This window comes from Pongo abelii, chromosome 13 (assembly GCF_028885655.2).
Source record: "Pongo abelii isolate AG06213 chromosome 13, NHGRI_mPonAbe1-v2.0_pri, whole genome shotgun sequence".
Classification (NCBI taxonomy): Eukaryota; Metazoa; Chordata; class Mammalia; order Primates; family Hominidae; genus Pongo; species Pongo abelii.
This window is the reverse complement of record NC_071998.2, coordinates 92,685,070-92,709,712: the sequence shown is the minus strand read 5'-3', so window position 1 is coordinate 92,709,712 and position 24,643 is coordinate 92,685,070. Positions and strand designations below refer to the sequence as shown.

The 24,643-nt window shown below is 36.5% G+C and overlaps 1 protein-coding gene across 1 annotated transcript in view; it reads left to right on the top strand.

Annotated features, from left to right (window-relative positions):
• GRIN3A (glutamate ionotropic receptor NMDA type subunit 3A) overlaps positions 1 to 24,643 on the top strand; it is a 169,928-nt gene that overhangs the window by 85,851 nt on the left and 59,434 nt on the right. The window lies entirely within an intron of this gene.

Genomic DNA, 24,643 nt, shown 5'->3' with positions numbered 1-24,643 from the left:
ACATCTTCAGATTAAATAATCAACCAGCAAGCTACTCTTTGTGCATAGGGTCTGTGGAGGATACAAAGAATAATGCACACAATCCTCATCTTCAGAAAATGTGTAATCTAATTAACATTAAAATACTGCAATAAAACTAGGAAAAGCAATGCGTTCACCGGAATATCAAATAAGTATGTTAGTATCTCTGACCACTCTTCATCAAAAGTAGCCTTCCCACCTGATTTTCTATCACATCATATCATTTTTCCGTTCCTTTCTTTAATTTTGTATTATCTGTAATTATCTGGTTTGCTTGGTGGTGTTTTTCTCCACAGGAGTAGAGACATTTTCTGTATTATTCATAGGGATTATCAACTGATACAGATTATATATTAATGGGGTCTTTGTTCTTGAACCTATCACTGACCCAAGGACCCTAACTAAGATGGCAGTTAAGACCAAATCAGAAATATGCCTGAAACATTTCATTAAAAAATCATTCATTTCTTCTTCCATGTTATTTTTATATCAATTAATATAATTCCAAAGATATTAATAAGGCACTATGACAGATTCTAAAAAGACTTCAGAGAAACATATTTCCTTGAGAAATACATACAAGTAAACAAATATTTATACTACATTGTGACTCATGAAATAATAAAAAATAGATAAAAGGGAAACATAGTACCCACAAGGATGGCTAACTCTTTCTTGGGAAGATCACAGAAGGTTTGAGAAAAAAGGTGATACTTATTGAATTTTAAAGACACTTACTGTGTTTACCCAGGAACCAAACTTTGAGAAAAAAAAAAGTGTGTGGAGGGGTGGAATTCCAGGCAGAGGTAACAGCATGTGCAAATGCCAAAAGGTAAGACTGGACCAAATGACATGAGTGCTGGGATTAGTGACAGAAGATCTTGGTTTAGTTTCTGGATCCTCATGTATAGTTGTTACCACTTTATCAGTCACCTGTTTCTACAATAATATTGCAAAACAGACAACCATAAAATATTGGCATACAACAAAAAGCATATATATAGCTCACAAGTTTTGCCAGGTTTGGTTGACCTGGTCCAAACTTACTTACCTATTTTGGGATCAGCTGGCTGTTGGATGATACACAGTGGCTTCAATAATTTGCTGCTGTGATGTGGCTCTGTTCCACATGTCTTATCCTCCAACACACTCATTTGGGCATGTCCTTCTCATGGTAATAACAGAGGGCTATGGCACAAGCAAAGATGCAAGCACTTTTCTAAGAGTGTGCTTAGAACATGTTTGCTAACACTCCAGTGACCACTGGCAAGTCACATGGCTAGGACCAGAGCTAGAGGGGAGGAGCCTAATAGTGACATGACAAAGGGTGTGAAACAGAAAGCAGAGAAGAGTTGGAGCCACTAACATAGTCAGTCAACTGCACCTACTTAATCTCTAGAGTTTGGGTTCATTTTCTATAAATGAAGAACAAAACAATTCTTCCCTCCTGATATTCCATGGTTGTTGGGAGGAAATGTATAGGTGTTTTAGAAGTACTTTAGCTGAAAATAAACAGGTAAGTAGCCAAAAAGTTGTCATGGAAATCTAAAAGATTGGTGTTACTCTGTTCATGGTTTCCACATCAGCTAGCGACACATTTAAGTTTCAACTCCTATTCCATTGCTGCAAACAGTGCTCCGCTCTTTGAATCCAACTCACTTCAGGTGGTTCAGCCATGTTAGCACTCTTAGAGACAGAACAGACAAAATGCACTATACTTGTTTGAGACTACGTTTTGTTCCAGAGACAAGGGTCATACATTTTCTAGACTGCAGTCAATAAAAGACATCTAGGTTAGGCCCTGGTGTGCATCAGTGACATCAGCAAAATGGCATAATAGAAAGTTTCCCAGCAAAACTCTCCCAACAAAAATACAGCTAGAAACTATTCAAAAACAAGGATACCTCCCTGAATACACCAGAACTCATAGGAGAAGCACAAAAATCCCCTGGGCCCACAGAACTGAGACAAGCTGCAACCAATAAGAGAAATAGTTATTTCAGAATGCACCACTCTTCCCTCAAGCCAGCATAACACCACTCAGAGAATTTCCCTAGATCCATGGTTGCTGATGTGAGAGGAGAGAATTGGAGGTGGAGGTTCATTCTCCCCACCAGTCTGGAATCTTCATGAAAAGCCCACTCTGGCCCTGTCCCATGGGAACCATTGGGAGTGCTAATATGGCTGAACCACCTGGAGTGAGTTGGATTCAAAAAGCAGGGCACTGTTTGCAACAACTGGTGCACAGATCTTGGAGGTTACTTGGCACTCTAATCAGCAAAGACACCATGTGGCTGATGCTACAGTGCTACAGGGGAAACAACAGGCAGGGAGGCCCAAACCCTAGCCAGATTTTCCACAAATACCATGTGCTCACATGGAGAACTCTCCTGACCCGGAAACAACTATAAGGCAAGGATTAAGTTCCAGTGCTCATTTTAGTCTTCGCCAGACTGTGAAACAATGGCAGGGCAGCAATATAGTTTTATGGCAGCTTTTGAGCTCTGGTGCTCTTGATAAGTTTTCCTCAGAATTAAAAACAATGGAAAGGCATCAATTTAGTTCAAGAGTAGTATTTAAGTTCTGGTGTCCATTGTAACTCTTCCTCTGATGGGGAAACAATGACAGGGCAGTGACTTAAGTTCAATGCAATGTTTTAGTTCCAGTGCTCACTATAAGTTCTTCCCATAATGGGAAAAAACAACAGTCCAGTGTTTAAGTCTGACATTAGAAGTAAAGTTCTAACACCACCAAACAACACCCACAAAAACTGGAAGAGATGGCTGTCTCTTCACATGTACAGGCATTGAAGTAAAGATTCAAAGATTGTGAAACTTGTGGAAATATTAGATCACCAAAAGAAACTAACAAAGCTCCAGCAGTGACAAAAAAAGGTCATTACATAATGATAAACGTGTCAATTCAGCAAAAGGATATAACAATTGTAAATACATGTGTACCCAACACTGGAGTACCTAAATATATAAAACAAATATTAATAGAACAAAAGGGAGAGATTAATGGCAATACTTTAATAGTGGATATTTCAGGATCCCACTTTCACCAATGAACAGATCATCCAACAGAATATCAACAAGGAAAAATTGGAGTTAAATTACACTCTAGACCAAATGAACCTGATAAATATTTACAGAACTTTCCATCCAGCAGCTGAAGAAAACACATTTTCCTAATAGCACATGGAACATTCTCCAATATAGACCACATGTAAGGTCACAAAACAAGTCCACAGATTTTTAGAAATCAAAATCATATTGAGTATCTTTTCTTACCATGATGAAATAAAACTAGAAATCCATAGCAGAAGGAATGTTGGAAACTGTACAGATTATGGAAATTAAACAACATGCTCCTGACCTATGAATGAGTCAATAAAGAAATTAAAAAGGAAATTTAAAAATTCCTTGAGACTAACAAAAATGGAGACACAACACATCAAAACCTATGGGATACAGCAAAAGCAGTTCTGAGAGGAAAGTTTACAGCAATAAACACACCAAAAAAAGCAAGACTTCCAAATAATGCACCTCAATGAACTAGAAAAGCAAGAATAAACCAAACCCAAAATTAATAGAAGAAAAAATGATAAATATCAGAGCAGAAATAAATAAAATTGAGACCAAAATAAAATACAAAAGATCAACAAAATGAGTAGTTGGATTTTTGAAAAGGTAAACAAAATTGACAAACCTTTAGCTAGACTAAGAAAAAAGAAAGAAGATGCAAATAAATAAAATCAAAAACAAAAAAGGAGACATTATAACTGATACCACAGAACTACAAAGGATCAATCAACAGACACCGTTATTAACAACTATACTCCGGCAAATTGGAAAACCTAGAAGAAATTCTTGGAGGTATACAACCTACCAAGATCAAATGATGAAGAAATAGAAAACCTGAACAGACTAATAATAAGTAACAAGACTGAAGCAGTAACAAAAAGTCTCCCATCAAAGAAAAGCCCAGGAGCTGACAATTTCGCTGGGGAATTCAACCAAACTTTTAAAGAACTAATACCAATTCTACTCAAACTATTTTGAAAAAATTGAAGAGAAGGAAATAATTCCAAACTCATTCTACAAGATCAACAGCATCCTAGTACCAAAACCAGACAAGAACACAACAAAAAGGCGAAAATTACAGGCCAATATTTCACTGATGAATCTAGTTGCAAAAATCCTCAACAAAGTGCTAGCAAACCAAATTCAACAACCCCTGAAAAAGATCATTCACCATGACCAAGTAGGATTAATCTCAAGGACAGAAGGATGGTTCAACACACACAACTCAGTAAATATGATACATCACATTAACAGAATCAAGAACAAAAAACATATGATCATTTCAAGAGATACTGAAAAAGCATTCATAAAATTCAGCATCCCTTTATGATAAAACTCTCAACAAACTGGGTATAGCATGAACATGCCTTAAAACATGACAGATTCGCAGCTAATATCATACTGAATGGGGAAAAACTGAAACCCCTTACTATAAGATCTGGAACAAGATAGGGATGCACACTTTTACCACTTTTATTCAACATAGTACTGGAAGTCCTAGTAAGAGCAATTAAGCAAGAGAAAGAAATAAAAAGCATCCAAATTGGAAAGGAAAAAGTCAAACTATCCTTTTTCACAGATTTTTTTTATATTTAGAAAGCCCTAAACACTCTACAAAAAAACTGTTAGAGCTAATAAATTAATTTGGTAAAGTTGCAGGATACAAAAATTAGTAGCCAACAGTAAACAATCTAAAAAGGAAACTGAGAAAGCAATCCCATGTGCAGTAGCTACCAAAAGAATAAAATAGGAATAAATTTAACCAAACAAAGATCTCTAGAATGAAAACTATGAAACACTGATTAAAGAAATTGAAGAGGACAGAAAAAAATGGAAAGATATCCCATGCTCATGGATTGGAATAATTGATATTGTTAAAATGTTCATACTACCCAAAGTGATCTACAGATTCAATACAATCCCTATGGAAATACAAATGATATTCTTCAAAGAAATAGAGAAAACAATTCTAAAATTGTAATGTAACCCCAAAAGACTCCAAATAGCTAAAGCAATCCTAAGCAAAAAGAGTAATACTGGCATCAGCACACTACCTGATTTCAAAATATACCACAAAGCTATAGTAAGTGGAAGCACAATACTGACATAAAAATAGACACATAAACCTTGGGTAAGCAATGTATATTGTTTCAATGCATGTTGAAGAAACAGTCTCTTCAATAATTGGTGCTAGTAAAACTGGATCTCTATATGGAGAAGAATAAAAATAGACCCCCATCTCTCACGTTATACAAAAGTCAAATCAAAATGGTTTAAAGACTTACATATAAGACCTGAAACTATGAAACTACTAGAAGAAAACATTGGGAAATGCTTCAGGACATTGGTCTTAGCAGATTTTTTCGGTAAGATCTCAAAAGCACAAGCAACATGAGGAAAAATAAACAAACAGGACTACATTGAGCTAAAAGGTTTCTGTACTGCAAAAAAAAAAATCAATCAATATAGCAAAGAGACAAAATAAGAGAAAATATTTGCAAACTATACATTCAACAGGGGATTAATAACCAGGTTATAAAAGGATCTCAAACAATTCTGTAGCCAAGAAAAAGCAAATAATCTAATTTTAAAATGGGCAAATGATCTGAATATATATTTTTCAACAGAAGACATAGAAATGGCCAGCAGGTACATGAAAACATGCTCAACATCACCAATCATAAGGGAAATGCAAATTGAAACCACAATGAGGTATTGTTTCACCCAGTTAAATGGCTTTTATAAAATATATATAATATATAACATATATAATAGATAATATATAACATTTAATATATATATTTTATATATATAATCTATATATATGCCATCAAGGATGCAGAGAAATTGAAATTCTAGTACACCCTTCGTAGGAATATAAATTAGTACAGCCACTATGGAAAACATTATTGGGGCCTCTCAAAAAACTAGAAGTAGATCTAGCAATCTGCTGCTGATCCAGCAATCATACCATAAGATCCAGCAATCGCACTGCTGGGTATATATCCAAAAGAAAGGAAATCAGTATATCAAAGAAATGTATCTGCACCTGCATGTTTCTTATAGTGCTATTCACAATAGCAAAGATATGTAATTAACCTAAGTGTCTATCAACAAATGAGTGGATAAAGAAAATGTGGTATACACAATGGAACACGATACAGCCATAAAAAAAAACTTGTTATTTGCAGCAAAATTGATGGAACTGGAGGTCATTAGTTTAAGTAAAATAAGCCAAGCACAGAAAGTCAAATATCACATGTTCTCATTCCAACATGGGGTTAAAAAAATCGATCTCACAGAGACAGAGAGTAGAATGATGGTTACTAGAGGTTAGGAAGCATGGGGGGAGGGGTGATGAGGAGAGATTGCCTAATAGGTACAGAAACACGGTTAGAAGAAATAAGTTATAGTGTTTGGTAGCACAGTAGGGTGACTGTAGTTAACAATAATTTATATTATATTTCAAAACAGCTAGAAGAAAAAATTAGGAATGTTCATAACACAAAAAATGATAAACATTTGAGATGATTAATAGCCTAATCATCCTGATTTGATCATTACACATTGTATGCATGTCTCAAAATATCACATGTACCCCATAAATCTGTGCAATTATTTTGTATTAATAAAAAATAGAGGGAAAAGGGACATCTAAATAACAAGCTCTGCCCCAGAAAATGGGGGCATAGAGAAAGTGAGATGAACTCAAAAATGCTCATGATGACCACTAAAAAATCAACAATGGCTACTTCTGAAGAAGGCTATAGAATTAGAGAGGAAAAAGAGATAATACATTTGTTTATGCTATAAAACTTGTGTTTGAGTTTTACAGTGAGAATGGAGTCATGTATTACTTGTCAGATTAAATAAATGAGTGTGATTTTGAAGAATTTTTATGAAGAACTAGTTAAGTTTTTCCATAATTTCCATTTCAACGGTTCAAACATTGACACAAATATTCAGGGTTATTTTTATTCCATTTTACCTTTACCGATACATATCTATGTATTCACACTGTGTTTTTGTTTGAGTGACTAATGTAATTTCAAGGGGCCAGGAACTAAATTCTGATCTCACCTTTTCAATAATCCAGTCTTTGATCTTGAACAAGTCCTAACATCATCAGTTCTGGTTTCTTCATCTGTAAACAAAAGATTTTTAATTAAGGAGTAACATCACTTTAGGGCTAACATTCTATAATTCTAAGAAGAAATAGTCTACCTGGAAATGAGCCAGTTTATCTGAAAATTATCAGAAAATGAAGAAAAGAAAAATGAAGAGTTGATTTGGAGTTTAATAAGTAAACAAATTTAAAAATCAATTTTTATTTATTCATTTAAAAAATGAAAATTATATACATTTAAGTTTTCTAACATGTTTTAAATATGTGTACATTGTGAAGTGATTTTTAACTATTTACATATCTATAACCTTATACAGTTACTTTTGTTTTGGTATAGTAAGAACATTTAACAACTACGGTCTCACCAAATTTTACATATACCATATACTATTATTAACTACAGTCACCATAGTGTACATTAAATTCCCAGAACTTATTCATCTTACAACTGAAAGCTTGTACTCTTTGACCAGTATCTTGCCATCCTCTCCACAGTTCCTGGCAACCACCATTCTACTCTGCTTCTACAAGTTTGAATTTTTTTTCTTGATGCCACATAGAAGTGGAATTATACAGTATTTGTCTTCATGTGTCTGGCTTATTTCATTTAACATAATGTCCTCTAAGTTCACCCATGTTGTCATAAACAGCATTATTTCCTTCCGTGTTAGAGCTGAATAATATTCGTGTGTGTGTGTGTGTGTGTGTGTGTGTGTGTGTGAGAGAGAGAGAGAGAGAGAGAGACATTTAGGTTGCTTACATGATTTAGCTATTGTGAATAGTGCTGCAATAAACATGAAAGTAGAGATATTTTTTCAAGTTACTGATTTCAGTTCCTTTGAATATATACCCAGGAGTGGAAGTGATGGATCATACAGCAGTTCTATTTTTAGTTTTTTGAGGAAACTCCATGCTGTTTCCCATAATGGCTGTATCATTTTACAATACCTCTGTCAGTGTACAAGGGTTACATTTTCTCCATATCCTCACAAACACTTGTTATTATTTAACTTTTTGATAATAGTCATCTTAACAGGTATAAAGTGATAACTCATTGTGGTTTTGATTTGCGTTTCCCTGATGATTAGTGATCTTGAGCACTTCTTCATATACTTTGTGGCTATTTGTATATCTTCTTTGGAAAAATATCTATTCAAGATCCTTAGCACATTTTAATTGTATTATTTGTTTTTGTTTGTTTGTTTGCTATTGAGCTGAGTTTCTTATATATTTTGGATATTAGCCCCCTATCACATATATCAGTGGTCCCCAACCTTTTGGCACCAGGGACCAGTTTCATGAAAGGCAATTTTTCCACAGATGGTGGGGAAGGAGGGTTTTGGGATGATTCAAGTGCATTACGTTTATTGTGCACTTTATTTCTATTATTATTACATTGTAATATATAATGAAATAATTTCTACATTATGATACACAACTCATCATAATGTAGAATCAGTGGGAACCCTGAGCTTATTTTCCTGCAACTAGATGATCCCATCTGGGGGTGATAAAAGTCAGTGACAGATCATCAGGCATTAGATTCTCATAACAGAATCATTAGATTCTCATAAGAATCTAATGCGTGCCACCTAGATCCCTCACATGCGGAGTTCACAATAGGGTTCATGCTCCTAAAAATCTAATGCTGCTGCTGATCTGACAGCAGGCAGAGCTTAGGCTGTAATGTGAGTCATGCGGAGTGGCTGTAAATACAGATGAAGCTTCATTTGCTCACCCACCACTCACTTCTTGCTGTGTGGCCAGTTCTTAACAGGCCATGGACCAGTTGGCCTATGGGCTGAGGATATGGCTTGGGTATATGGCTTGCAAATACTTTATCTCATTTCGTAGGTTGCCCTTTCATTTTGCTGATTATTTACTTTGCTAGGCAGAAACTGTTTAGTTTGATGGAATCCCACTTGTTTTTTTTGTTTTTTTGTGTGTTTTTTTCAGAGTTTTGGAATGAGAGATGAATTTATTAGAGAGTATTTTGGGTAGAAAATACATGGAGATTCGGAGGACCTCCAAAACATAAGGATTTTTCCCTTCAGTTCCCTTTACCCTATCACTTCTCTCTACCAAACTGAAAATATATATCAATAATTATTTATAAAACCAGAATTTTTCATTTAAATGATCTACTTTAATATTCATAACAACCTTATGAATTATGTAATTCTTACACATGAGGAAGTTAAGTCTCAATGAGCTGTTACAATTTAAACAATGATTTTGAGGCAGAAGCAGGATTCCATTAGTCTATTGTATCTGACTTTAGAAGGCATAATATATCAATGGTCAAATATTGGGAAATATTATTACTACAATATATTACATGCAGTGTTTCCTAGGAAGAATTTTTATTTTTTCTTTCTAAACTAATAACAAAAGGTAAAGTCATGTTACAGAGGGTGAGAATGGAATAAGCAGAAATAAGAAATTTCAAAGATTTTGGATATCTTCAATTTAAATGATTAAGAAAATGTGGCACATATACACCATGGAATACTATGCAGCCATAAAAAATGATGAGTTCATGTCCTTTGTAGAGACATGGATGAAATTGGAAATCATCATTCTCAGTAAACTATCGCAAGAACAAAAACCAAACACTGCATATTCTCACTCATAGGTGGGAATTGAACAATGAGAACACATGGACACAGGAAGGGGAACATCACACTCTGGGGACTGTTGTGGGGTGGGGGGAGGGGGGAGGGATAGCACTGGGAGATATACCTAATGCTAGATGACGAGTTAGTGGGTGCAGCGCACCAGCATGGCACATGTATACATAGGTAACTAACCTGCATATTGCACACATGTACCCTAGAACCTAAAGTATAATAATAATTAATAAATAAATAAATAAATAAATAAAACAAATATGAAGCCACTCAGATTAAAGGATTTTAAGTAACTAGTTTAAGGTCACACAGGTAGTATGCGAGAAGTTATGGCAGATGCTTAGGGTACTTAAATCCAGAGCCGACACTTATCCAAATATGAAATAAAATTTTAAAATGACAGGAAATACTGACATATTTTTAGGAATCCCATTTGTCTAATTTTACTTCTGTTACCTGTGCTTTTAGAGTCATATTCATAAAGTCATTGCCAATACCAATGTCAAGGATCTTTTCCTCTGTGTTTTCTGGTAAGATTTTTATGTTTTCAGGTCTTACATTTGACTCTCTAATCTATTTTGAGTTGGTTTTAATGTATGCTGCCAGGTAAGGGACCAATATTATTCATTTGCATATGGATATTCAGTTTCTCTAATATCATTTATTGAAGAGACTATCCTTTCACTATTGTGTATTCGTGGGACCTTCATTGAAGATTAGTTGACCATATATGCATGGATTTATTTTGGGGTTCTCTATTCTGTTCTATTGGTCGATGTGTTTGTTTTTATGCCAATACCATACTGTTTTGATTACTATAGCTTTATAGTATATTTTGAAATCAAGTATTATGATGCCTCTAGCTTTGCTCTTTTTTCTCAAGATTGCTTTGGTTATTTGGGTTCTGCTGCGATTACAAAATCATCAAATTTTTAGTTACCTTTTAAATGAATACTGGCGTAACAGATGATGATTATCAAACAATCAAATAGCTACCACTCAGTTACTTTTTTAAACCAATGAAATACATTTAAGTGCAATTGTGTAAACTAATTAACATCATGAAGTTTTAGGTTCTAAGTCAACTTTTTATTTTTTTTCTTTTTCTGTGCTTTAGGCTATTCATTCATCCAACACTTAGTAAGAATTTACTGATACTATCTAGTCACCAGAGAGACAGTTCATAAAGCTCATCTGCTCTTTCAGTTTTCACTTAGCCTATTTCTCCACATGAATTGTAAACTCCACATTTCATGTTTAGTCTGTGTATTAGCCTGTTTTCATACTGCTGATAAAGACATACTGAGACTGGAAAGAAAAAGAGGTTTAATGGACTTACAGTTCAACATGGCTGGAAAGGCCTCACACTCATGGTGGAAAGCAAGGAGGAGCAAGTCATGTCTTACATGGATCGCAGCAGGCAGAAAGAGCGAGCCTGTGCAGGGGAACTCCTCTTTATAAAACCATCAGATCTCATGAGACTCATTCACTATCACAAGAACAGCATGAGAAAGACCCACCCCCATGATTCAATTACCTCCCATTGGGTCGCTCCCACAACACATGAGAATTGTGGGAGTTACAACTCGAGATCTGCATGGGGACACAGCCAAACCATATCAGTCTGTTTGCTGTGAGGATTACACAAGGTAGTGGAAACAGAACTAACATTCTGGTTATGTCAAATGTATGTAAGCCATAGTTCTACTTCACTATCTAATCTTGGCCAAATTGCTTAATCTCACTAATCCTCATTTATCTCAACTGCAAACTTTACAAATCATTGCATGTGTTTTTTGTTACTGATGCATGAAAATTTTCTCAAATTTGCAAAGAAAGAAGAAGGAAAGTGTCTTTTTTACTCAGCTGACTGCTGCCTTCAGATGCTTGGCTCACAAAGCAAAATGTCACTTTAGTTGTGCTGCTCTTGTGATTCATGTAGCAGAAGCAAATGTGCTGAACAGAAAAGAAAGATAAGCAAACACTAGATTAGTCACAAACTGGGAGATGGTCTCAAGTGGAAATGCTGGGTAGAAAGCTACAGGCTTTATACTATATACTATACAGTATATATAGTATATGTATACTGAAGGAGGCGGGGGAGAAGGGAGGCATCCACTATTCCTAAATGTAGTTATTCAGAATAGATGCCTGAATCTTTGAGGCTTCCTCCATAATAATGGCTCACTCACTGATTCTCTGAGCATTCCAGAACAAAGACAAATTGACTATTTAGCCATGACAAACAAAATTATGAGATACAGCCAAGTCACCCCCAAGAGCTAGCCTAAGAGAAAAATAAAGCAAGAGGAAAGGATTTTTCTTTTTATTGTTATTCAGTAGTTTATCTTTCTGTTTGTCTGATGATTTGCTTTTAGGAGCCTGTGAGGCTGGTTTCCTGGGGTCTGTGCTGTATAATTGCTTACCTTTAGGTTAAACCTTCTACTGATATTTTTGTACCCAGCCCATCTTGAATGAAGGCCAAATTGGACATGCTTTAATATTTAATCCTTCTGAGTTATCTAATTAAGTAAAAACTGGCATTTTAAAAGTTCCCATGCCATAAGGATTTGAGTAGCTGTGCCAAAAGGCTTACATCACTAGACTGGAGGTAAATTTATAGCTGTTTTTATTCATTTGCATTTCATCAGCCCAAAATTGCTGACTCTAGGTTCGGCAAGGACTTTACTACCTGCTCAGTCTGCAGGGTATAGTACACTGCTGGTGATGGGCAATGACTCAAGAGAGAAGTTTGAGTTCCACAGTCCACAGGTCATTTTTCACCTTGAAGTTTGGCTGTATAGCAAGTCAATTATATAAACAAAAAGCCGGGGTTATTCTGATACCATGGGCTGAAAGGGATCCTCCTTTTTTTTTTTTCTGTAAGAAGCTCTATAGCATCAGTTCTGGCCTCAGCTGACCTAGTTCAGCCCCAGTCCTGACAATTACAGTGAAATCACATCTTAAGGTGAATAATGGGTCTAAGGTAATTATATTATGATCATAATTACTTTAAAAGTCTCATGTAAGACAGTATCGTACATGGTAGTTGGGTTCTAGAATCAGCTTATAAGTATGTAAAACTGACTCCAACAACATAGGCTGAAGAGCCTGGAGAAAGTTATCTCATGTCTCTAAGCTTCATTTCACTCATGCTTGAACTGGAGTTATTAACAGAGCCTACCTTGTAGGGCATAGGAAGTCTGAAATGAGATGACTAATGTGGAGGGCCAAGCACATAAACCAGCACAATCAATGATAGCTACTAGTATTAACAGATTGTTATGGGCTAGTTAAACTCCTAAAGTGGGTTTTTGGCTACATGTACAATGGCTGAAGTCTTTCAATTAGCCATTTTACAGATAAGGGAACTGAGTCCAATGCCAAGCAATTAAGGGGATAGCTAGTAATGCCAAAAACTTGTTTACTGTGTACTATAGTAATCCAGGTCGCATACAATAGAACCAGCTCTGCCCAGTTTTGTCATTTACTGTTTCCATAAACTTACAGAAGTTTATATCACATCCTAGAATCCTTAGAATTTTAAATCACATTGCAGCAGAATAGCAATGATTCCTTTGTTGAAATTCTATAATTTGTTGGCTTGGTCTCCATAGTATCTAAAAGTAGACAGATACTTCACTTGGAGACCAGGATGATAGTCTCTACTCTTTCATTACAATAAATGAGACAGAAAAATACTGAGGTACATCCAGAGGCTCAGGAAATGAGTACTGCAGAGCTATTTCACGGATGTGGCTGAGCAAATATAATTCAGAAAATTTTTCCTTAGAAAAGAAAATAAAGACTAGAAACTTATTTTATAAATAGTAGATGGGGTGCATGTTGAACATAGGATACCAGAGAGAAACAAGGAACAATTATTTTTATTAGCCATATTCATGTAGGGAGGAGACAGATTGTATTTAGCCCTGAGTTAGGATTTTTCAAACTCACTCTTACATTACTTTTTGTGACCTGGAGCAAGTCCCTTCTTCACACTTATTATGGGCCTAAATCGCCTTCCTGCCTAGATCAGGAAGCAGGATAGTATAATGTTTACATACAAAGGCTCTGGAATTAGATTTAGTTCAGAACTCTCCTTTATGCCTATTTCCTGAGTTATCTGGGACACGTTAGTTAAATTCAAGCCTCAGTTTCTCATGTGAAAGTTGGAGATTGTAACTAAATATTGCTTATTTAGTATTGTTGTTAGAGGTTTAAATCATATAATTCACGTTAAGGTGTTAGCAAAATGCTTGAAATATGGGAAGTACTTAATAAATGGGAAATACTTAATAGATGGAAACTACCTGTATTGTTATCTATAAAAATAAAAGAATGGACTAAAACATCTGTAGCATCTCCTCTAGTTACTCATTGTTTACTCTAGCCCATGCTCCATATTTTTACAGCCTCCCAACTTTGACATCTCTCTTCTAGTTTATTCCCTAGCTCCCACCTGTAAACCGAGTGGAAAAAAGAAATGCTAAATGTCCAGTGCTTTGGGAGACCGAGGTGGGCGGATCACAAGGTCAGGAGATCGAGACCATCCTGGCTAACAGGGTGAAACCCGGTCTCTACTGAAAATACAAAAAAATTAGCTGGGCGTGGTGGCGGGCGCCTGTAGTCCCAGCTACTCAGGAGGCTGAGGCAGGAGAACGGTGTGAACCCGGGAGAAGGAGCTTGCAGTGAGCCGAGATGGTGCCACTGCACTCCAGCCTGGGCGACAGAGCAAGACTCCATCTCAAAAAAAAAGAAAAAAAAGTCCAGTGTAGAAGCAGAAATGTGTATGAAGGAAGAAGGAGCAGGTCTCAGTCCTCCTACAGCCACCACTAAGATTGCTAGAAGTTGAATATAAATGTTTGAACCCCAAAGGGCACATAAGGAATGTCTTGTTTTTAGAAAATATAGCCGATATATTTAGCTTGTTTTTTACCTTTTATGAATGAATAGGACACGGAAGCCATCAGACTGTTTGTGACTTGTGAATGAAATAATATGCATGGATGCATTTTGTAAACAGCACTGTTCAAATGGTGCTGTTGTTGCTGCTGGTGCTATAAGTGTGATAAGCATATTGTTTATAAACCCAAAGGTTATGGGCTATTTGTCTTATTTCTATAAACTGGCACTAGTTTTTTGGATTAAATTATCATTAGGTTTGAGTAATGCCTATCTTATCTACAGCTTCTCTAAGAAGAGAAACCTTTCCTGGAGGCAGTTATATATTAGAGAAAAATTTAAAATAATATACTCGAGATAACAATATATACTAGAGGTAAGTAAACTAGAGATTAATAGTGCAAGTTCTCAGGTTTCTGGATTCATGTCCTTGATCTGCCACATTCCAGTTTTGTGGCCTTGAGCAAGTTGCTTAATAGCTCCAAGCTTCAGTTCCTCCATCTTTAAAACGGAGAAAACAACTGTGTGTACCACAAAAGAATGCTGTGAGCATTCAACAAAGCAATGAATTTAAGATCCTGGCACAGTGCCTGGAATGAAGGAGGCACCCAATAAAGGTTAGCTATTATCATTATTAAAATAATAGAAGACATAATATAGAGATAATAAATATCTCCACTTTAATGATATGGCAGATACACAAAGTCTGGACGAAAAGGATATGGAATCGAGGAAAGTGGCAAAGAAGAAGTTGGAATGAATAAAACTCAGCTGAAGTGAGTGCAGTGGCTCACGCCTGTAATCCCAACACTTTGGGAGGCCGAAGCAGGCAGATCATTTGAGGTCAGGAGTTTGAGACCAGCCTGGCCAACATGGTGAAACCTCTTCTCTTCTAAAAACACACACACAAAAAAAATAGCTGGGTATGGTAGTGCATGCCTATAATCCCAGCTACTTGGGAGGCTGGGGCACGATAATCGCTTGAATCCAGGAGACGGAGGTTGCACTGAGCTGAGATCGTGCACTCCAGCCTGGGCGACAGAGTGAGACTCCATCTCAAAAATAAATAAACAAATAAATAAATAAAGTGAGTAGGTGGGCCACTGGCCAATTTTTATAACCTCAGACTTACAGGGTCTGCTCTAAAAGCATCTGTCCCTGGGATAGAATCTAAAATCAGTCCAAATGTCATACTGTTGCTTCAGTTTGAAATTTTGTGACCAGAGTCTTCCTATTTCTAGTCCTAAAAAGAAGCAAAGAGCTGCAGTAGTCAAGACCTCCAGCAGGGAGACTGATACTCCAGCTCAGCTAGAAATAAGGTGTGTCATCACACTACAGCCTAAATCTGGACAGTGCCAGGAAGCCTGCTGAGATTTGTTAAACCTTACCTCTGTTTATTTACCTGCAAAGATGACTCTTTCTAAGTGACCATTGGATTTTAGAATAGAGAGAAAAATTTGAAATATGGGAGTCAAGAAGCTAGTTAGATTCAAATTGTCTATATCAGGGGACAGCAAACATTTCCTGTTTGGGCCAGGTGGTAAAGATTTTAGGCTTTGTGGGCCATATGGCTTCTTTTGTACTTACTAACCTCTACTGTTGTAGTGTAAAAATAGCCATAGACAATACATAAATAAATGGGCATGGCTGTGTTCCCATAAAACTTGATTGACAAAAACTGGTAGCAGGCTAGATTTGGCCCATAGACCATAATTTGCTGACCCCTAGTCCCTACAAGAGACTTGATGCAATGACTCAAGTTGTCAGAAGAACCTGGGCTAAGGCTCATATAAATCAAACATGATGTCGAAGAATGTTGTTGACTAGAGATTAGCTGACCTAACGTAGAAGGCTTCAGAATGAAGAAGGGAGAGGCAGCAGACTGCTTAAATTTAAATGGAGGAAGCAGCTTCTGTGGAAGAAAATAGGAATAACACGAAAAAGAACTGCAGTATAAGATGTACTTAGTAATTCACATTAGAAAAAATACAGGGTGGACCTCAGCAACACTCTTTTTGGCATTGTTTTTCTGTATTCTAATATTCAGAGCATGAGTAAAAACTAGGGTAAACATACATACTTGTTTTCCAGGACAGTCCTAGTGTGTTTTTTTGTCCTTGTGTGATCATCAATAGTGTCCCCCTTTTAGAGAACTGTCCTAGTTTGCACTATAAATTATATGATCACAACTATAATAATTGATTCTGAAGTTGCAGCACAAATAGGTATATATTAGTTGGTATATATTAGTTGGATAGGTATATATTAGTTGGATTTTCACAAGACTTGGACAATAATACAAGTCTATAAATGCAGAGTGTAGTGCTAGATAAGGGTATGTTAAGAACTTCAAGTCAGGGTTGATTTTAAATCCAACTTTATCACTTTCTGATCATCTTAGACAAGGTGTTTAATCTCCCTGAATCACAGCTCTTCATATGTAATAATAAATGATAAAAGTAGCAATCTCATTAGATATGAATTTATTAGCATATAATAAATATTATAAAATATTAGCTGTTATTTTATTATGACTATATATTCAGATAGAATCAATTGGTTGTGTAGAGACAAAAGTCACCTTTCATTTACAGAAGACATGCCTCAAGAGGAGTAATTTTCTTTTCTTTTTTTTTTTTGAGATGGAGTCTCGCTCTGTCACCCAGGCTGGAGTGCAGTGGTGCGATCTCAGCTCACTGCAAGCTCTGCCTCCCGGGTTCGCGCCATTCTCCTGCCTCAGCCTCCCGAGTACCTGGGACTACAGGCACCCACCACCATGCCCGACTAACTTTTTGTATTTTTAGTAGAGACAGGGTTTCACCGTGTTAACCAGGATGGTCTTGATCTCCTGACCTCGTGATCCACCCGCCTCGGCCTCCCAAAGTGCTGGGATTACAGGCATGAGCCACCATGCCCGGCCAGGAGGAGGAATTTTCTTGTCACTGGAGACAGTCAAGCAGAGACGTAACAGGCACTCCATAGGAATATTATAAGTAAAATCTTGCTACTCAAAGCCTGGTCCATAAACCATGACATTTGCATCAATTAGCAGCTTGTTGGTGCAGAATCTCAAGCTTCCACCTAGACCTACTGAATCAGAATCTACATTTTGAAGAAACCTTAGTCAGTACATTTAACCTTGCTATAAAGCAGCAGTCCTCAACCTTTTTGGCACCAGGGACCAATGTTGTGGACAATTTTTTCATGGATGGGTTGGGGGTGGGTAGTAATGGTTTGGAGATAATCCAAGTATATTACATTTATCATTAGATTCTCGTAAGGAATGTGCAACCTAGATCTCTCACATTTGCAGTTCACAATAGGGTTCATGCTCCTATGAGAATCTCATGCCGCTGCTGACCTGACAGGAGGCAGAGCTCAGGCCATAATGCTCACTTGCCCATGGCTGTGTCACCTGGTTCCACCAGACCAGGGACCATTACCTGTCCATGACCCAGGGGTTTGGGACCCCTGCTAATCGTCCACTGATGACTCAGACATTAGTGGATGATTAGACTTACAAAGCCCCTTCCATCCCTGAGACCACTTGATACTATAGCATCCACAGGTTATAAGTGGATAAAGTAATGCCATGGAAGGGAGCTGTGAATTCAATACATACTATATCCTATTCCATTAGGCAAGTTAGGAATAGCCCTTTCCACTCAACTCCAAAGTACATAATACCAAGTCCAGTGACTATATTTCACTGATGAATTAAGTACTAATCTCAGATGGGTACAGATGAAGACCTTAAGTGAGTATACTCAGCATTGGGATTATTTTTTAATCTGCAGCATTACCTCTACCTTGGACATAGCAACTTGATTATTTCCTGAGTTTGCCTCATTTTGTTTTGAGCCATTTCTCTGCTTTCTGGGGAATGTCTGTTTGATTATTCTCCACGTAGGTACTCTGTGTAGAGTTCAGTATTCCATTAATACTAAACAATTCACCTACAAATAGACAGTTTAACCTTAGATATTTCCCCAAGGCCTAAAGAGGTGGATGCAATTATAAACAGAATCGGAAGAGCTGGTGAGGTATTTAGCTGAAACTTTAAAGAAATGCTTCTCTCACTGGGACTTCTTGGTGATGGTTGTAATGCACCTCAAATGCTTAAGCTGTTTGTACACTTTTATCCTTTTTCCTTGATGCAGGCTTTCTGACATCCCTGGCTGTCTGAATTACACACAGGGTAGACTATCCTGGCCCACTGGGTTGCATCAATAGCTTCTTAGATCCCTTTTCTGATTCTATTATTTTATGACTGCTGAGTAGCCCATGGTTATTTTTCAATATTATCTCACACACAGAAAGAAAGAAAGAATATATCATTTTGAAAGAATTAAAGTAAAAAAAGAAAAAATTAATTTTAAGGAGAAAAAAGACAGCAGGAGGTGTGATAAAAACCATCAAATTTTTAATGTATCTAACCTAAGAGAATTTCATTAATTCTCTTAATAATGATGATAATTCATTTATTATATCATTATTTATCAAGCATATACTATGTGCTAAGCACTGTGTTTATTGCATAACAATGATAATAATAATAGCAGCTAACATTTGTTAAAGACTTACAACCACATGAATGAGACCACTATGGGCACCATCCTTATGGAAACTTACAATCTAGCAGGGAAGGCAAACTATAAAAATAATTCCAAGTGTTGTCAGTGCTATGTGAAACTGTAGGTATAATGGGAGGGTGTTACAGGTCTAGGGGACAGTGAAGGTTTTCCTCAGGAAGTGACATTTAAGAGTTAGCTAGACAAAGAAGCAGGGATGAGGAAAAAGTGTCCCAGGCAGACTGAAGACTATATGCAAGAGCTCTGATCAAGCAAAATGTTTGTTTTGGAAATGAGAGAACTGGCCAAAGCTTGGAAGGCCAGGAGGAGAACAGGATGACAAGGCTAGGAAAAGGAAGGCAGGAGCCAAACATGCCGAACCTTAGAGGCCATGTGAGGAGTTTGGACTTCATCCCAAGGGCCATGGGGGAGCCATTGATAGGCATTAAGCAAGTGAGTGACATGATCAGATTTGAATTCTAAAACTTCTATGAGTGGATCAGAAAGGAAGAAAGGGAATATGTGGATGACAGAAATGATGGTGACTCAAATAAGAGCAGTGGCAGTGTTTGCAAAACATCTCCATGTTAGAGTGAGGTCCCTGTCAGGCTAATAAGATGCTTTCTCTCCTGGAGTCTGCTTATTTGCTAATCCTTGAAGGAACTTTCCATTCTCAGAACCTCAGAACCTTTGCCTTCACAGAGCCAATAAGGCAGATATGGGAGCTGATGAGCAAATACAAAAGAAAGTCATGCAAAGGAAAAACACAAAGAGACAGTCCTCCACCAGAATTCTGAGCCTGGATCTGCTGGTTCCCTGATTCCTTCTATGCTTTGGAAAGGAACAATGTGCTGGTGCATTCAGAAAAGAAAATGAGACCCAGAAAAGCAGGATTTCCCTAAAAACAGGTCATAGGCCATAAAAGTATTATCACAACATAATGTAAAGAATGTACTTCTGGAAGGAATTCTGTTTCTATATGAGAGAAAGGTATTTTAATTAATGATTCTACAGCCCTTTTACCTTAAAGAGAGGGTTTATTTAGAAAGCTTGAGTTGTAAGCTATACTGTTAGCATAGTTTGTGCTAAGTGAGATGACAAAGCTGTCACCTTCCTCTAAGTTCAAAGAATAGTTATCAATTAATTACTCATCAAGTATTTTCTTGAGCAACTACACAACGAAAGGCATTAGAAATACAAGGATAAATTAAAATTAACATTATTCTTGTTTACATGGAGCTTCCAGTTAGTGAAGAAACTGAGAGTCTAGACTCTAATCACATGATACCTAACTAAATTTAAAACTGCAACTGTGATAGATTCTACAAAAGATAGGTATGTGTACTGTAAGGGCTTACGAAAAAAGAATCTGGCCTACACAATAAGTTAGGGAAGTAATTACTGAACTGAGAGCAGAAGAATGCATATAAGTTAAATGGATAAAGCAGGATAGAAAAATAGACGAGATAAAATGAATTAACTTGACAAACAGATATAGACTACCTGCAAGGTGCCAAATGTCGTGATAGGTAACTGTATTACACAAGCAAATGAAACTTGGTCTTCAAGTTACAGAAAATCAGATGGGCTGAAGCTTGTTCATTCCTAGTTGTGAGAAGTTGGTGTTACTTTAACTATCCAAGCCTCAGTGTTTTAATCTGCAAAATAAGAAAATAACATCTATCTTGTAAGATTATTGTGAAAATTTTAAAAGCCCTTAGCTTACTGTCTGGCATACAAGTAGCAAATTTTGTAATGACCAGACAGAGGGAGTCAGTATGATATAGTATCAGAAGCAGTGTTCCACAGTTGTCAAAAGCTGAATGTCTTTGATCAGGCTGAATTCAAATCCCAGGTACAATTACTAGCTTTGTGACCTTGGACACTTTCTAATCTTCAGTTTCTTTATGTAAAAAGATGATAGACATACCTGCCTCACACTTCTTGGTAGGATCAAAGAAATTAATGCACGGAAAGGTCAAAGATTGCTTAAATAAATATTTGCCTACATATTTTATATGTACAAGCTACTATATCAGCACAGATAAATAAGTAGTTATGTTTTTCTATTGTTGTTGTTTTGGGTAGGAGGGTGAAGCTAGACAAGACCAAAGGCTTCACATAGAAAATTTTCACCTAGGTCTTTGCCTACATATTTTATATGTACAAGCTACTATATCAGCACAGATAAATAAGTAGTTTTATTATTGTTGTTGTTCTGGGTAGGAGGGTGAAGCTACACAAGACAAAATACTTTACATAGAAAATTTTGACCTAGGTCTTGAAAAATTAATAGATGTTGGACAGACAATGCTGATAAATGTGCCTTGCGCAAGCCATACGACTGCGATTTGCTACTATGAGAACAGCCCTGGGGGTTCAAGGCATAAGGATGATATTTTTAAAAGCCTGGTGAGTTCCTCCTAATAAACATCATCACTTCAGTTGTTGTCATGAGCTAGAATGCAAGATGATGTAGTAGATAATAGCATATGCTTTGAAATAAGATAGACATGGGTTCTGAGCCAGTCCCTGCTACTTACAGCTGCATGACTTTAAGCCCATTACTTCACTTCTCTGAGCTTCAGTTTACTCATCCCTAAGAGGAAGTAACAACAGTGCCCTCTTCACGAAGCTATTATGAAGATTCAGCACAATAATGTATGTAAAGCTCTAAGTATCATGTTTGGCGCATGATAAGTGTTTAATAAATGTTAAATATTGTTATTATTGTTGATGTGGCATTAAGGTTATGCTGGCATAAAACATTAGAATTTGTTCAGTGCATGGAACAATTACATTAAACTCAGAGTAAGCTGCATTACTTACTTAACAGTGGAATACCAAAGAAATACAATGAACAACCAGGTTTTAAGAGTTCCTATATGGGATGGCTGGGTCAAATGGTATTTCTAGTTCTAGATCCCTGAGGAATCGCCACACTGACTTCCACAATGGTTTAGTTTATAGTAACAGTGTAAAAGAGTTCCTATTTCTCCACATCCTCTCCAGCACCTATTGTTTCCTGACTTTTTAATGATTGCCATTCTAACTGGTGTGAGATGATATCTCATTGTGGTTTTGATTTGCATTTCTCTGATGGCCAGTGATGATGAGCATTTTTTCATGTGTCTTTTGGCTGCATAAATGTCTTCTTTTGAGAAGTGTCTGTTCATATCCTTTACCCACTTTTTGATGGGGTTGTTTGTTTTTTCTTGTAAATTTGTTTGAGTTCATTGTAGATTCTGGATATTAGCCCTTTGTCAGATGAGTAGGTTGCAAAAATTTTCTCCCATTCTGTAGGTTGCCTGTTCACTCTGATGGTAGTTTCTTTTGCTGTGCAGAGGCTCTTTAGTTTAATTAGATCCCATTTGTCAGTTTTGGCTTTTGTTGCCATTGCTTTTGGTGTTTTAGACATGAAGTCCTTGCCCATGCCTATGTCCTGAATGGTAATGCCTAGGTTTTCTTCTAGGGTTTTTATGGTTTTAGGTCTAACGTTTAAGTCTTTAATCCATCTTGAATTAATTTTTGTATAAGGTGTAAGGAAGGGATCCAGTTTCAGCTTTCTACATATGGCTAGCCAGTTTTCCCAGCACCATTTATTAAATAGGGAATCCTTTCCCTATTGCTTGTTTTTCTCAGCCATCCAGCCATCCCATTACTGGGTATATACCCAAAGGACTATAAATCATGCTGCTATAAAGACACATGCACACGTATGTTTATTGCGGCACTATTCACAATAGCAAAGACTTGGAACCAACCCAAATGCCCAACAATGATAGACTGGATTAAGAAAATGTGGCATATATACACCATGGAATACCATGCAGCCATAAAAAATGATGAGTTCATGTCCTTTGTAGGGACATGGATGAAACTGGAAATCATCATTCTCAGTAAACTATCGCAAGGACAAAAAACCAAACACTACATGTTCTCACTCATAGATGGGAATTGAACAATGAAAACACATGGACACAGGAAGGGGAACATCACACTCCGGGGCCTGTTGTGGGGTGGGGGGAGGGGGGAGGGATAGAATTAGGAGATATACCTAATGCTAAATGGCAAGTTAATAGGTGCAGCACACCAGCATTGCACATATATACATATGTAACTAACCTGCACATTGTGCACATGTACCCTAAAACTTAAAGTATAATAATAATTAAAAAAAAGGGAAGAAAGAAAGAGGAAAAATATATCAAAATTTAAAAATGCAAAATCAAAAAAAAAAAAAGAGTTCCTATATGGCAGTGGTTATAGGTATTTATCTTTGTCACCCTAGTAACTTGGAGAGCTGTACAGAGTAGGCCTTCAATAAGTGTTGAATAAATGAATGAATTTGCTGATTTTAAAATATTTTTTTCTACTTATAAACATGGTAAGTGTTTCTGCAGATAATCTGTAAATAAAAAATACATCTGTAATTTCAACACCAACATGTTTTCTTCCAAGGTGTGTGTGCATGTGCGTATGTGTGTGTGTGTGTATAATATATATGGGAAATCATAGCATTTAAATAAATGTATACATATTTAATTTTGATCATACCATATGAAAGCTTTTTTCCACTTGTCATATGAGCATTTGCCTTGTTTTATGAAACATACTTTACAAACATGATCTATATGTTGCATTACACTCTATAAGAATATGCCATATAATTTATTTAACTATTACCATATTGTTACACCTTTACTGTGTGCCAAAACTAATTCCTCTCAAATATATGTTATTTGTCACCACATTCAGTGAGTTCTTAATCATTTTTAGGGTAAACAACTTAAAAACCTAATTATTAAAAAAAGTACTCTGTATTTTCTCCCTCCTAGATGAAAATTACAAACACATTTATAAAAACTATTGCCTACTATTTCAAGAGGTTTATAGACTCCATGAAGCCCATCAATAGATTTCCGTCCCCAGGGATTCACATCAGAACTAATTATATAAAATGTTAATATCAAGCCAAACAAAAATGTGCAAAAACTTGACTATAATTATTGTGGACATGTATAATCTCTAAAATATTGCTGACTACAGTAATGTGGCCCAATCCCAGTTCATTCTTATTTTTTAAATAGTGCTTTAGATTACACATTAATGCTTCTCTACAACTTTCATTGAATAGTAATGTTTCGTGTGATATATCTTTATTCTCCTTAGTGACAGAAAGTCTCTGCAGGACTCCCAGTGCACAGTCTTTTCTCTTTTGGCTGAGTCCCCATCCAAATATCATCTTTAATTGTAGTTCCCATAATTCCCATGTGTTGTGGGAGGGACCCGGTGAAGATAATT